The sequence below is a fragment of the Pantherophis guttatus genome, chromosome 1 (genome assembly GCF_059756535.1).
Source record: "Pantherophis guttatus breed Tessera chromosome 1, ASM5975653v1, whole genome shotgun sequence".
In the NCBI taxonomy this organism is placed as follows: Eukaryota; Metazoa; Chordata; class Lepidosauria; order Squamata; family Colubridae; genus Pantherophis; species Pantherophis guttatus.
Genome location: NC_142063.1, coordinates 101,195,894 through 101,211,631, shown reverse-complemented (window position 1 = coordinate 101,211,631; position 15,738 = coordinate 101,195,894). Strand labels below are relative to the sequence as shown.

The 15,738-nt window shown below is 35.7% G+C and overlaps 1 protein-coding gene across 23 annotated transcripts in view; it reads left to right on the top strand.

Moving 5' to 3' along the window:
- The window catches only part of SOX6 (SRY-box transcription factor 6), a 492,935-nt gene that overhangs the window by 189,514 nt on the left and 287,683 nt on the right, over positions 1 to 15,738 (top strand). The gene's annotated exons all lie outside the window — the stretch shown is intronic.

Sequence of the window (15,738 nt, the reverse complement as noted above, 5' to 3'; positions counted from 1 at the left end):
AGCATCCATGTTTCCTGCTGACAAAATCTTTCTGCAGATCAGTTATTATTTTCCCAATATGATCAGAACTCTTAATATGAATAAGAATTAGTGAATACACTTCATTCGGTGCATCTTGACATGAAAAAAAGGGGTTATGCCCACTTTCCAAAAATGGCAGAATTTGAAAAATTTGGAAAGTATATATAGAGTATGGAGTATTCATGCTGGAATATGAATGTGTGTGTGCGTGTGTGTGTGTGTGTGTCTATACATCTATACCAGTGGTGAAATCCTACCGGTTCGCACCGGTTCGGACGAACTGGTAGTGATAAAAGCTACCGGTTCAGTGAACCGGTAGTAAAAAAAAAGCTACCAGTTGGTCCGAACCGGTATTTCTAATGATCAGCTGTGCCGTATGATTTATATTCGCTAGAAAGCAGGAAATCCTGCTTTCTAGCGAATCTAAGTAGCGCGGCACAGCTGTTTCCCCCCCTCACTATTCTACTTATCTTGTTAAGTGTCCTTTTTCCACGCAAAGCGTGCGTTTTGCGCGCACTGTGCATGTGTGCACGCAGCATGCATTTGTTGCACACTGCACATGAGCATCCAGCATGCATTTGGTGTACACTGTGCATTTGCACACACGCAGCTTGCATTTAGTATGCACCGTGCATGCACGGGCAGTGAACCAGTGGCAAACCGCAGAGGATTTCACCACTGATCTATACCCATCTATACCCACTCCCATACCCACTGATTCATGGAAATTGAGCTTATGACTTATATTTGTTCATAGTAATTTCCAATTTTGTCTACTAAAATAACTCAGCTTTTGTGCCTAAGAAGTAACATATTTAACGTATCTTATGATGGAGAGACGCTCCTGTCTCTTCTGTTCAGAGAATATCCATTAAGAACTTTTCTCTATGTGGCTTCTTTATTCAAATTAGATCTACCAAATATATTCTAAAGAACTGCATATGCATTTAGGCGTCAGTGATACAGTACATATAGTTTGACATGATTATTTATCTTTTTCAATTCTAGAGCAGGTTACAAAAATGTATGAAATAATAGCAAGTAAATAAATCATAATACATTTTATTTAAAGCCTGTATAAAACAACACTATATAAACTGAGGAATGTAGCATTTTTAATATTTTAAAATTTTAATAATATGGATCTGACCACTTCAACTTTATCACTTGATTAGATTCGCCTAGGAGACAAGGAATTTTTGAGTTTGAATACGCAAGATGAAAAAATAATCACTATCCAGATGCCTTATGTTTAATAACTATATGATGGGTTATATATCCCTGCTTCTGTCATGACTTTGGTTCAAGAGAGTCAAGGTTGGAGGCTTCTCAATTCTGTAGACCAATACAATTCCATAACTTGCTTTATATTCATCTTCAGTGGCATCTGGTCAGAAGTCTCTTATCTTATCTTAATTCAGCATTTTTCAGTGTTCAGCCTTCCTTCATACTGCCTTCTCTGCAATGGAACTCTTATGTACATGTCTTGGATCTTTTCAAAGATTCTAGAAAATCTTAACATGAGGTCCATTAGAAGTGAGTGGCTAATGCATTCAAATAAATAGATGGATAGACTGATCTAATATGTTTTTTCAGTGCTGCTAAATAAACATTGCAAGGGGAAGATCAATAACAGATTAGAAATTGATTTTCAGGACAACTACTTTGCTATTTGATTTAACTTATTTCAAGGTACCAGTTTAAGATAAGTTGCTCTATTAACTGCTGTACATGCAGCAATACAAATATAGGTGAAGAAAATACTTGTAGGTTGAACTGTTCTGTTCAATTGATTCTCTTCAGTTGAATCTTATGGGAGTTTTTTTTCCTTTTTTTCCCCCTCTCTTTTTCTTTCAATACAAACTTCCAGTAAAGAAAGGCAGACAGAATAGACACACAACACCTTAAATGATTATGCTAAAAGTCCTTTGTATCTGTGAGCATCCCATGTTTCAACAGAAGGCAGCAAAGTTCCATTCTTCTTCATTGCAGACATCTTTTGCACAAGGCTTATAAATCATAAGAATTTGACCACCAAAGTAATCGACAATGAACATTTTATGTAGTGTTATTTTCCTGTAATAAATTATTACCAATAAACAGAAGTGGAAAAAATATTACAACAGAGAGCACAAAGTGAAAAACTGACAACATTGAGGAAGCTAAAGTTCTTTCAAATACAGATCACATGTTGTATCCTTAAGACATAGGAAAAATCAGGTCAGAAATGAAAACCACAATAGAGAGTAATTTTATTCTCAGCTCTTATATACCACATCAGGCACGAAGAAGAAATGTTTCAGTTTTTTTTAAATAAGAAAGAACTAAGATTAAATACTAGCATGCAGAGCTTGTTAATTTGAATTAATGGAAAATTAAACGAATAAGCATTACATATGTATATTGAAAAATTATGTAGCTTACGTTTCATTGATGAAAACTGTACATTAAAGTCTAATTTTTGTTCTCTTGGATTCTCTTGCCTTTTATATAGTCAAGAGAGTGAGATTCACAAATGTGCATTAATAAGGATGAGCACTTTTTCATTGAATTAACTTTTTCCTGCAATTTTTGTTGTATAATGTGTGGTATGCTATTTACAGATTTCATAGAGATCCTAATAGTTAAGGTATTTTTCTTAAAGTGCAGTTTAATAAAAATAGTATATGGTGCAATTGGTTAGCCCAGGGGTGGGCAAATGTGGCTCTTTTACAACCTGTGGACTTCAACTCCCAGAATTCCTGAGACAGCCAAGCTGGCTCAGGAATTCTGGGAGTTGAAGTCCACAGGTTGTAAACCACACTTGGAATCTAGTTCTGGTCACCACAATGTAAAAACGATTTTGAGACTCTGGAAAGAGTGCAGAGAAGAGCGACAAAAATGATTAAGGGGGTTGGAGGTTAAAACATATGAAGAACGATTACAGGCATTGGGTATGTCAAATCTAATTAAAGGAAGGACTAGGGGTGACATGATAGCACTGTTCCAATATTTGAGGGGCTTCTACAAAGACAAGGGAGTCAAAACTATTTTCCAAAGCACCAAAAGGCTAGACAAGAAACAATGGTTGGAAACTAATGAAGGAGAGAAGCAACCTAGAACTATGGAGAAATTTCCTAATGGAGATGAGCAATCAACCAATGGAATAGCTTGCCTTCGCAGGTTGTGGGTGCCCTGACATTCAAAAAGAGACTGGACAATCAATTGTCTGAAATGATATAGGGTCTCCTGCTCAAGCAGAGGGTTTGACTAGAAGACCTCCAAGGTTCTTTCCAACGTTATTATTCTATGCTCTATGTTCTGAATATCATCTTTATGATTTACAGCATATGGTATAGGCCTTAAAAGTTGATATCTAGCAGCCTTACTCAAATCTGCTTTAGCAGAGGAGAACAATATTAATTACTGAGCACTTTATGTATTTCTGCTTGATATATTTAGCACTGAGAAGGGAAGGTGGGCAAACTGCTAACAGGAAAGGATCAGATCAGCAAAGAGAATGGTTACCGCATCATTCAGTCTAATCCCCATTTGGAATATTGAATGTTGCTGAGAGGTGTTGGAACAAGATATGGAAATAAGCTCTGAAGGATGAGATCGTGTTGCCTTGGCTTTCTGCGGTCTTGCATGGTTGTGGAAGTTGTACTGAGTCAAAAAGCAGGCAAGGATCAGCCTGATTCTACGTCATAGTCTGTCAACAGCTATAATTCATCACCACTCATAGATTGGCCATTTCCAAAGACATGGGGATTTGTTGGAAGCTGCTCATAGGAGAAAGCAGCTTTTCTAATTTGTCTTTCCTCTGGGCTTTCCTCCTTGCTATCCAGAGGTCCCCATGTCGTCTTCCCGAGAAGCATTTCAGGACACATGGCAACTGTAGGGGAAGAACAACAAATCAATAAAGAGAGCCTTTCTACCTTTTTCTTCCAGCGTGAGTGGAACTACTGCAAAGGCAATTGTTTTCTATGGCGTTAACTATGGGATGTATCTATTCAATAATTAATCACTAGTAAGTAATTATTCAATGATAATAATACTTAATAAACAGGACAGACATAGAGCAGAAGTTTATTGTCTGTATATTACAAGAACACCATTATTTCCAGAACTAGTACTGCTTCAGCTATGGCAATTCAACTCCAGCACCCTTAGTACAAGGCAGCCCCCTCCCCTTTTAAATCAGTAGCCAGACTGATTTATTTATTTATTCTTCAGACATTTTTTTTTGTTGCTTTGCGGTAATTATGTTTGCACTTTGTTGATCACCAGTTCTGTATTATTACAATGGAAGGTGACAATTTGATTGTCATTAGTTGCAGAAACAAGTAATTTCATATTCAGCTAGGTGTCAGGTAACACTACCTCGCAGTACTAAGAGCTCCTGGCAATGTGGTTTGGCACCTATACTTAACTGCGTTCAATGCTTGTGTAACCTTTGCTGAATCAGAAATATTGTGCCCACTAGAAATGTTTTAGACTGGCATGATAGGGTTTAAATTAAACCAATAACCTACAGCTAGATTGCAGCAACTATTGTTTCATTCTAAAGCAAGGTACTAATTTGGTGGTTTACTATGAAATGATTATATAGGTGAACTTGAAATTGATACTTTATTCACTTATCTTCAAGAAAATGTTTTGCTGAAATGTAAAGTTCAGGTTTGGAAATCAGTAACAAGTTTCTGCATAAGAAAATTGCTTTGTTAGGAAAACAGAGCTGCTACACCACATTGTTTTGATCACTTAGGAGGAATCTTTGTATAATGAAATATGTTTTCTGCTAGTCCCAGAATCAGAGACAACATATGAGCGATTGTCATGTTTACCAGTTTAGAACAAAGATGAATTTCAAATGCCTTTCATAGCTTCACATCATTATAAGATCCTTTTATGTTCTGTTAAAAAAAATAATTCTTTTTTTGAAGAGTTACACTACTAAAATGTAATTATCCAAAGATCTTTGGATCCCCCAAATCAGTTTTGTAGAACAACAGAGACAACTAATAATTTGTAATGAACATAATTGCTGTAAAATGTTTGACTGTGACCTCTCTCTTTATTGATAATTGGTTATGTTTATTTTTTTACTTTATGTTTTATTAATTGGGCCAAAGCAACACATAGAAGCAAAATCTATGGATAAATCTGTCTCTTCTGTCAATCCTATTGTGTCTATTTATGAAAATTCTTGCCCAAGACTGCAATTTTCTTTTCTTTTTTTTTTTTTCTTGTTATGAGATGAGAAATCAGATACACAGAGAACACATGGCAGTATCATACAACTTTCATGGCAGGCATCACAGAGAAGCTAATGTTAAACAGAGGTAGTTTACACGATGTAACATTATCAGCAGAAACAATTCATGAGTCAAAGCATTCCAAAACATATGAGCTGCAGTCCGAAGAACAAGCGTAAGCTATATAAATAAAGCAACAGTGATATTATCGGCTAGATATAAACTGTAGAGATTAATGTTCAAGAGATTTTAGTTGCTCTTGGAATTTTTGGTCTACAATACATTGTGCTTTACATTCTGGTCTCTGAATTTTCCCATTGTCTTCATTGTACACACACACACACACACACACACACACACACACACACACACACACACAGAGAGAGAGAGAGAGAGAGAGAGAGAGAGAGAGAGAGAGAGAGAGAGAGAGTTGTGGCCCGCCAGTGGCCTGCATGGATCGTGGCTGATCCCAACGAGGAGGAGGCTGGTGTGGTGTTGCGCCAGCAGCTGGCACAGCCGGCGCTCGCGTTGGGCAACGAGGAAGCTGAAGAGGATGTGATACCAGAGGCAGAGACTCAGCCAGGGTCTTCAGAATGTCCAGAAGCTCCTTCAAGTGAAGATAGCGAAGTGGAGGAGCCTCTCCTCAATGCTTGAGCATGCAGGGCTGCCAAAAGGCAGGAGTGGCTACTCAGGAGGAGGAGGTCTCCTCGAGAGTAAGGCTTGAGGATAATTGGCCACTCCCTTAGCCTATTTAAGTCACACATTGTTAGTAAGTTTCTTGCTAGAAACAACTTGTAATTATCATCAGATCATTTTTGGAAAAGTCTTATCGTATCTTGCTTTCTGGGCTGGTTGCCAACCTTTGCCGGACTTTGGTTTATTCTTGCTACTTAATAAATTTGATAAGGACCGTTGATGTGTGTCAATATCCTCGGAAATCCGGAGCTGGGGCAGAACAGAGAGAGAGAGGAGACAGAGACAGATAGAGAGAGAGAGAATATATGCACATATTTATATGTACGTGTTTTAGTCTGCTTCCTTTGTCAGTTGCTATTAACCAAAAAAATTTCCTCCCTATTTGATGCTTGGGAGTGGCTCTGCCTTATAACTCAGTAAATGGCCTTCTTTAGCTAGCATTGGGGCAATGGAGAAAAAGTACATGAAGGCCTCCAAAGCAGTGTCTGAATGGTGCAGAAATACTTTGCAAAGTGTCAACTTTAGCAAAGATTGTGAGCGCCATTTGGTCTCCATTTGAGACAAGAAAATGCCTTGACACTTTTTATGAGTGCTACTGATAGCAATAAGAGAGGAACACATTATCTCTTAATAAAAATAGCAAGGCAGCTTAGTTGTGAAAGCAGTCCTCGAATTGAGCCTATCGTGTCTTTTGAGCTTGGATCAGCAATATAGTAGACTACCAAGATTTGCATTAGGAAGTTAGCAAAGATTGACTCCATCACCTTTTTGTATCCATAATGGTCTGATTCTCCCAGATCTTCTGTTTTCAGGCTCTCTGCCCAGGTAGGCTTCCATATTGCACATGCTCCCTGCCTCCCCAGCCCCCCCTTCTCACTAGACATACAATTGATCTCCAAATTCACTGGATATTTTTCATTATCAAAATGCCATTCTATTTTCCTCCCCACGGTCTTATTAATGTTATAATCTTTAATCTTCATCCCCAATTGTTATAAGGATTGGGAATCTTCTGTAGCATCACACCAATTCAATAGTGTTGGGAGGATATGCTTATACAAGCAAGCAATGGAATTATCTGGGCCAGATGATTTTACCATTTCACCATACAATCCAGTTACCCTTCATTTACCCTTTTGCTGTATGAATTTTAGGAATTCTGCCGACAGTCATTGTGATCACTCCTATGATTACAGGAGCTTTCATTCAAAACATTAGTGAACTTCTGTGTCTCATACCCATTTTAGCCCCAGGTATGTATTGCCTATCTAGGAACTGTCTCCTCAGTCTCTGGCTGAGCATGCGCGATTTCACTGAAACATAAAAGTGAATATATTTAACACTAGCACTTAGACATACTGTATTTTTCGGAGTATAAGACGCACAGGAGTATAAGACGCACCTTAGTTTTTGGGGAGGAAAATAAGAAAAAGGCTGATTGGCAGGTGGATCTGCCTCCCAGAATACTCCCAATCAGCTGTTCCCAGAGGTGAATTTTAGCAACAGGTTCCTTGGTTGTGAGCTCTATGCCTTGCTTTTTTTTTTTTTTTTGCTTTTTTTCCCTGTCTCTGAAACTTCTGAAACTCTGTTTCAGAAAATTTTTTTCCTGCCTCTAAAAGCCTCTGAAACAGCTTCAAAACAGTTTCAAAGCCTCTGAAACAGAGCCTCTGAAGCTCTGTTTGGGGCTTCTTTTCTGAAGCTTCATTTCTGATGCTTTTTTCAGCCTCTGAACCCTCCGTTTGAGAAGCTAGGTGGGTCTATATTCAGAGTATAAGACACACCCAGATTTTCACCCTCTTTTTTGTGGGAAAAATTTGCGTCTTATACTACGAAAAATACGGTATATACCACTTCACCATGCTCTACAGTTCTTTCTAACCGGTTTACAGAGGTAGCATATTACCCCCAACAACCTTGGTCCTAATCCTCAAAAGGATGGAAGACTGAGTCAACCATGAGCCAGTTAGTATCGAACTGCTGGCATTCGGCAGTTAGCCTTCAATGCTGCATTCTAATCACTTCACCATGGCTCAGTATGTGAATGATTGAACTGTATATGTTATTTTGATACAGATTCAAGAGATTATTTAAAAGTTGATATTGTGTAATATTTATTAAGTAATTCCTGCCAGATACTAATATGGAATAGTTTGCCCCACATTTGTTTTAATTATATCATTTTAATTATTTAAATACATAGTATGTGTGTGTTGATTTAGCTGAGGAGTTAGTTTGGAGTTTCTCATCTTTGCCTGCTTCTACTGTGTTTTGCTGCTATTAGAGGCAGCAAATTTTATTTTTTTTATTTTAAATCTATAAAATAGACTGGATGATGGAGAGGTAAAACCTCAAATACATTACTAAAACATATAATTAGGAGTTAGGATCTGAATTCTGGAATATGTATAATATTGCTCTATTATTTTCTCATGTTTTTTATATATCTTTTGTCCAGAAAAATTAAAATGGAGCTTCTAATTAATGGTTATTGGTAGCTCTTTTTACAATGTCTAATTCTTATAGACCTCAGTGAATATATATATAAGCATTTTATCGTGTAATTTTGTTTTGTTTTTAAGAAACACAGTTTGATATTGAGATGCCAGTGGGCATTGTACAAACAGCTGCACAACACATTCGTACTGTAGTTTTTCCATTCAGGAATTGTGTCACAATGCAAATCTCACTGTTGATTACTCCTGTACTGTCTCATTCCTGTTATGCATGTCCCTTGTAATTGGATATTATACATTATAATTTTAGGAAGTAACTGTTTGTTCCTAAATATCAGATGGATTACACCACTACTTCAGCAATTAATTATGTGTCTGAATTATGGCTACAGAATATCTTTGGCAGGGAAATGATTCCAAATAATCTGGCACTGAGATTAAGGTTCCATTTCCCCCATTCTAATTAAGTCATGTTTTCTGGAAATTGGTATTCTTCTATGGTGCAGGTGTAGTAAATCATTTCTATGACTGTTTGTGGAGCTGTTTTTGAAGAAAAATGAGTCCTTTTTCATTGAAAGAAATGAAGCTACACCCATTGGTAATACCTTTAGCCTAAATCTATCACATAGAGCAAAAGTGTAGACTACTGTTATCATTCAGTCTGCAGGTGCTCAAAACACATTTTTGAATGGTGGATATCATAATCTACCTTTTGTGAGGCAAGTAGCAAAACAGCACAGTGAAGAATAGAGATGGGTTTTAAAAGAAACTCTTTTATGGCAGTTTCGTTTTCTTTTTGGTCCTTTCATTATAACAGAAAGGAAAGCAAAATGAGCAAGAATTTTATCTGCATGGTGAAGTGTAGCATGATGGAGGCTGAAGTCAGATTTAGATTCAAGATTGGTGCTTTAAAATTTACATATGCCACAAGTTGTGTTTACTACATTTAATAAATTTATGCTGCAATACAATTCACAATACCTGTTAGGGCATGTCAAATTTTTCAACTTTCAATTTCCAAACATTAGAGGTGCTCAAAAGTTGTGACATGCCTTGGGGATTGTAAAGATATTTTGGTTACTTTAATATAATTTAGATGTGCTTGGTAAGTAACTACATAAATATCATAACTTTTTAATATTTTGTTTGTTTCATTTGTGGGCAAGCCCCATTAATGGGATAGATGTGTACAAGATTGCACCCTCAACATATAAAATGACACTTGCAAAATATTGTAAAATGTCTTAGAAGAAAAAGTGGTTGATAGTAATATCAGAATTCAAATTCTGTTTTTTCAAGAGGGAATCCTATGAATTGAAAGAAGACTAAAGTTCTTGGTTAGAATGTAAATGAGGAGCAATAACGAAAAAAATTAAAACTTGAAATCTGAGCTGGAACAAGATAACCAGAAGGGAGAGCAAACTGAATCACAAGTGAAGAAATATGAAATGTTGAGCAACTCTCCAAGTTATATTGTATGGCAAAAAATATGCACAGGTTATCATTGTGTATTAGCCTGCTTCCTTGAATTTATAGAAATGAGTTGAATTATTGTAGCTTCCAGCCTTTGGTGGGGGAAATACTAGACTGCACCTTTAAAATCCCAGTTCTGAACCTAAAAGATGTTGCACCTGTATACTGCAGAGTAGTCCAGTTTCAAAAGAAGCAACAGGTGTTTACAGAAATGTATTGTTATGCATTTATTACTTGCATTGTGAATTTTGCTTTATCTTATTTAAAACTAAATCTGTCTGTTTAGCTCTAACAGGATAAATGGATCTGAGTGACTAAATGACTTTTTCTTGAAATAGTGTCAGATGTCTAGGAATTCTATGCCTTGAAATCACAAGTTTTAGGTAAAAACTTTCTATCAGCACATGCTTTTCGCAAAAGGATCAACATGCAGACTACTTTGCAGAAGTTTAGGTCAGCAGCTTTTATCAGAAATAGTCTACATGTAACAAACTTGTATTGATTAATTTTGGGAATATCTAAATATTTACATGGAAATTTTGTTTAGTAACAATAGATTCACAAACTCAAAATTACCTTTGATGTGATCATGATGGGAACGTTAAAAATACCATGGCATATATTTATATACTGTAATACTGTAGCATCTTTATATCTTTGAATCTTTTTTCTATATCCTTGAATGTGTACTGTTCAAAAGCTACTTAATGCAGTCACCATGATTTCCTCATATGTGTGCTATGCAATATGATGAAATGATTTTTTTTTTTAAAAAAGGGATATCAAACAAATTGGATGCTTCTCCTTTTATGACTGTACCACTATAGACACTTGTTCAAAGAAAGTGGAATTGGATCGATTTGATTGCATTTAAATTTTTCATGCTTCAGCAGTATGTCTGGGAGCACACTAAAGAAAGAAAACCCCACAAGTGAGAAGAATTTAGAATAATAGAACTTGATTTTGTGCATTATAGCAGTACCATTTAGACCGCCTTAGTTAGGTTGTGTCAGCACTTCCATTATAAATCTCTGTTTTCAGGGGTTATAAGTGGCAGAGATTTTTTTTCCTTTTTTTTTTTTGAACAAACAAAAACAAAACTTCTGGAAAGTAGTGATCTGGCTGTCATTATAAATTTGTTACGCACAAAGCATTAGTAGGTAAACCAAGCAGTAGCATAAAGTCAAAGTAATCTTAGAAGATGAGTGATTGGATAAAAAAAGAAATAAAATTGAAACACTTCTTAGAATGCCATGAAATCCCATGGGAACATGTCAATTATTAAAGTGTATTCATGCTTTTTAGCATGTTCTACCAATTGTAGTCCTTTTCTAATCATACTTAAAACTGGAATTTCTGTAAATCTTTTCTGTAGTGTTTTATTACTTTATACACTGCAGCCACCAAATGGCAAAGGGAATACATATATTTCGGGAATAAACAGGCTAGGGTGTGATTTTCAATATGGCACAAGACATAATTATTACATAATCCCATTCCTCTGAGGCCAGCCCTCTTTTGTAATTGCAGTGCAAGCTGCCCTCCAACATACACACTGGAGGTAAACCCCACTGCACTCAGTAGGACTTAGTTCCACGTGAGTGTATTTAGGATTGTGCTTTTGTGGCTGCGCTTTGCTAAACAAGTAGCATGAATCATATCTATAGAGTATTGTGTATCTCTCTCTCTTTTTTTTTTAATTTGATTTATATGCCGCCCTTCTCCGAAGACTCAGGGCGGCTTACACTCTTCTTAGTGTCTAAGTTCTGTTTCTGTGTTTTATTAAATATGGAGGAGTGTTTGTAGAGATTTTCAGTCATTCTGGTCATAGCTGTCTCAAAGGCAAACTGGACTGTGTTTTTGAGGAAGAAGATGTTTGCTTCTCATCCAAGAAGTGTCATCAGTTCTAACTGATGACGCTTCTTGGATGAGAAACAAAAAGTCTTCTTCCTCAAAAATAATAGTCCAGTTGCCTTTTGAAAAAGCACCTTTGAGACATGAAGAAGGAGGAAGTTTCTGCTGAGAGTGTAGCTAGAGAAGTAGTGTCAATTGGAGGTTTTTGGTTTTTTTTAAACCTTACCTCAAGTAAGGTATCTCCAACCTGGAACTAAGTGATACTAAGGTATCACTATCAGGAGAAATTTCCTGATAGTGAGAACAGTTGAATGGCTTCCCTCCAGAAGTTGTGGGTGCTCCATCACTAAGAAGAGATTGAACAACCATTCGTCTGTAATGTATAACAGAGGTTGGATGAGAATACCTCCAAAATCCCTTCCAATCTTGTTATTCTATGTTGTATAAATAACTATCTTTAAAGATTAGTAATTAAGATAATGAAATCTTAAAAGGAGACCATGAATTCGCCTTAGGCATGAAAGCTATCTGGGTGAGTTTGGGCCAGACACTCATTCTCAGCCCAACCCACTTCACAGGGTGGTTGTTGTGGGAAAAATAGGAAGAATATTAGGTATGTTAGCTGCCTTGAGGTATACATAAAAATAAAAAAGGAGAACTAAATAAATAAAACTATTTTAAATTTCAGAAAATGCGGTTACATCGCAAGTATAGCTGCATAACATGTTTATTTAGTTTTTCCGTTAAAATAAGGATAAGGATTAACAGCAATATTAGATTATTATTTATGGCAGCAATAACTACAAATAGTCCTTGACTTACAACCATTTATTTAGCAACCATTTGAAATTACAACAGCACTGAAAAAAGTGACTTGCAACCAGTTCTCTTACTTAGAACCATTGTAGCATCTCATGGTCACATGATCAAAACTTGGGCTCTTGGCAACCAGCATGCATTCATAACAGTTGCAGCCTCTGGCTTTGAAGATTGCCATTTGCAACTTTTCTAGCCAACTTTTGACAAGAAAGGCAAGGTAGCAACCTGGATCTGTTTAACGACTGCTTGATTCACTTAACAACTGTAGCGATTCACTTAATAACCATGTGAAAAAAAGGTTGTAAAATCAGCGCGACTCATTGAACAAGCACCTTGCTTAGTAACGAAATTCTGATCCCAATTGTGATTTTAAGTTGAGGACTATCTGTTCTATTGTTTTGTATCCTCCCTTTCATAGGGAAAGGTTAATTTTATCTGCTTTAAAAGTGAAAAAGAAAGTTAAAACAGAACAAATGAAAACTAGACTTTTGCTTTTAGTAAAATGCTAAAGTAACTACTTTTTGGGTAACTTTTGTGACAAGGCATGGAAATGGGAGTGGAAAGATAACTGCTTGTCTATTCATCCCAGAATTTATATTCTGAATCCACCTCTGAATTGCAATTAAATTACTTTTATTTTATCTATTTATTTATTTAAGAAAATTTATATGGCCCCCGAGCTCATTCTCAGTGACTCTGGGTGGCTTACAAAGATACAAATTTCATATAAAAAAACAAAAAGTGATAACATCCCATCTCCCTGGTAAAAACAATTGATCAAACAAGCCACTTGATGGCCTTTATCCCACTCTGGGTTCACCAGGCCCATTAGCAAAACCAGGTCTTAAGGGTGCTGCAAAAGAGTAGGTGCCTATCTTATTTCTGTGGGGATGATGTTCCACAGGAAGGAAGTAGCATGGAGAAGGCCCTTCTTCTTGGTCTAACTAGATGTACTTCCCAAGGAAAGAGGATCCATAGCATTGCTTGCCTCTCTGTTCTGATAGATCAAGTAGATGTGATTGGGAGAAGATGGTCCTTCAAATAACCTGATTCTCATTTTCATAAAATGGGGCAGTTTTTGCTGGTTGGAGCAAAAAGTTTTGAATTGAGGTTGAAGGTTATGAATAAAGAAACTAAAATAGTTCAGGATCTAGTGCTTCTTTCCTGTGAAGTTTTTAAATAGAGAAGGTATGAATGTACAGTACTTCTACTCTGTAAACATACCTGGGTAATAGCAAGCTCAGCTGCAATAAAATTATTTTTTTTCTTGTTAAGGCAAATTTCACAGCCTATAAAGCATATTTATGTTGTCTTTAACACTTCTCCGGTGATACCAACATTGGGTATTCTGTTTATGAACAAATTAAAAAATGGCAGAAGGAAGGAAAGAAAGATGGATGGATGATGGCTCTATCTGCTGTATTGGTTGTTTTGAGAGAATAGCGTCCCCCCCCCACCTTTCCCCCAGAATGGTCACTTGAGGAATTACCCGAAGCCTGTTTATGAAACAGGTGAAGTCTTTCCAGGCTAATTATATTCAGCATGTAATTTCTAAACTTCACTCTGAATTTTGATTTTCAATTAACATTCCCAATTTGAAGATAATTTTCTATTTAATATAATTGCAGGAAATAATTTATTGGCTGATTAGGACTGAGGGCCCGGCCTTTCTTAAGAAAACACTGCCTAACAAACCAGCCTTTAAAAATCATCTCAGTGCTTTAGACAGATTTAACCTATTTTTGCAGCTGCACAGTTGCATATAATTAGGTTTGTGCACTGTTATTCATTGGTGCAGTTTGTAGTTGGAATTATTCTTATGAGACATTTTCATTTCTGGGTTTGTGTCATGATTAATTTAAACTGAAAAATGCAGCCAAAATGTATTCCTTCTGGAAGACGTCAGTCCTGTTTGTAATTGGAAGATGTCTGCAAAGACTCAAGTGAATAGAATCATCTTCCAAAGAACTGTTTTAAAGGCACCTTTGTATTAAATCTCTGACAATATATTCACAATTTCAGTGTGCAGAATAAGGCATGGGTATAGTCTGCTTATTGTCTTTGAAATAAAGTATTTCTTCTTGCACCCTGATTCTAAATATTTGTTATGACTTATTTGTGTGCAATACCTATATTACAATTAGACCATGCTCTTCTTTGACAACAGTTGTTTTTTGGTTTTGAAATGTACGTAATATTCAGGAATCAGCTTCTTAGTTGTTTATATTGCAAGTCACTTTTAATGTAGCATCTTAAATGATACTTCTATGTAACTAATTCTCATGGCAGAGATGTCAGACTAAACATCATTATAATTATTTATAAGGGATTTTTTTTTCTTTTGCTCTACATTGATATTGTTATATATTGCAAACTTATTCAGGAAATATATAATGCTTTCATTTAAAAATAAATAATATTAGATGGTTCATTATTATTATTTTTTCATGTAGGATACTAAATCTGAGTCTTCTCATTAACAGTGAGAAATTTAATAGTAGCTGTTAAATCCTATGTGAAAGTTGGTCTGCTACATTAAAACCTACTGTTTAAATTGGAATTAACTTAATTATTATTATTTTTTACACTTGATATTTCTTTCACTGTAATATTCATGAAAGCATGTGTCAGATTTGTAAATTTAACTATTACTCTCAGATTTCCAGGCTCCTTAATCAGTAATTATTTGTCTATAGAAACAGTACTACTGAGTTAATGATTTGCTAATTTGGAAAATGCTCATGTGGTTTCCCTTGTTAACTGATTTGCGCATTTTAAAGGAAATTGTATGAAATCAATTATTATTAAAGAGTAATTAAGGTGGAGACCTCATTCTAGAGTTGTTGAAACAGTTTTAGCAAAAATGATATATCTTGAGATTTTAGAAAATTTAGAATCTCTACAACATTTCAATTTTTACTGTAATAATTTATATTTTATTAGCATTATATTGATTCTATTCCAGTGGAAAAGGTTTAAAGATTAAGACCAAAAAGTTAAATATATATAGTGGAGATATTAACAGATATTATAGAGATATTTTTAATATTTCTTTTTATTTAATTGTATTTCAAATGTTATGCCCCTTGTTTGAAATATATAATAGTAAAAAATTGATACCCTGTATAACTCTGAAACACCACTCAAGCTATACATTATTCAGTAAGATACACATAGCATTATGT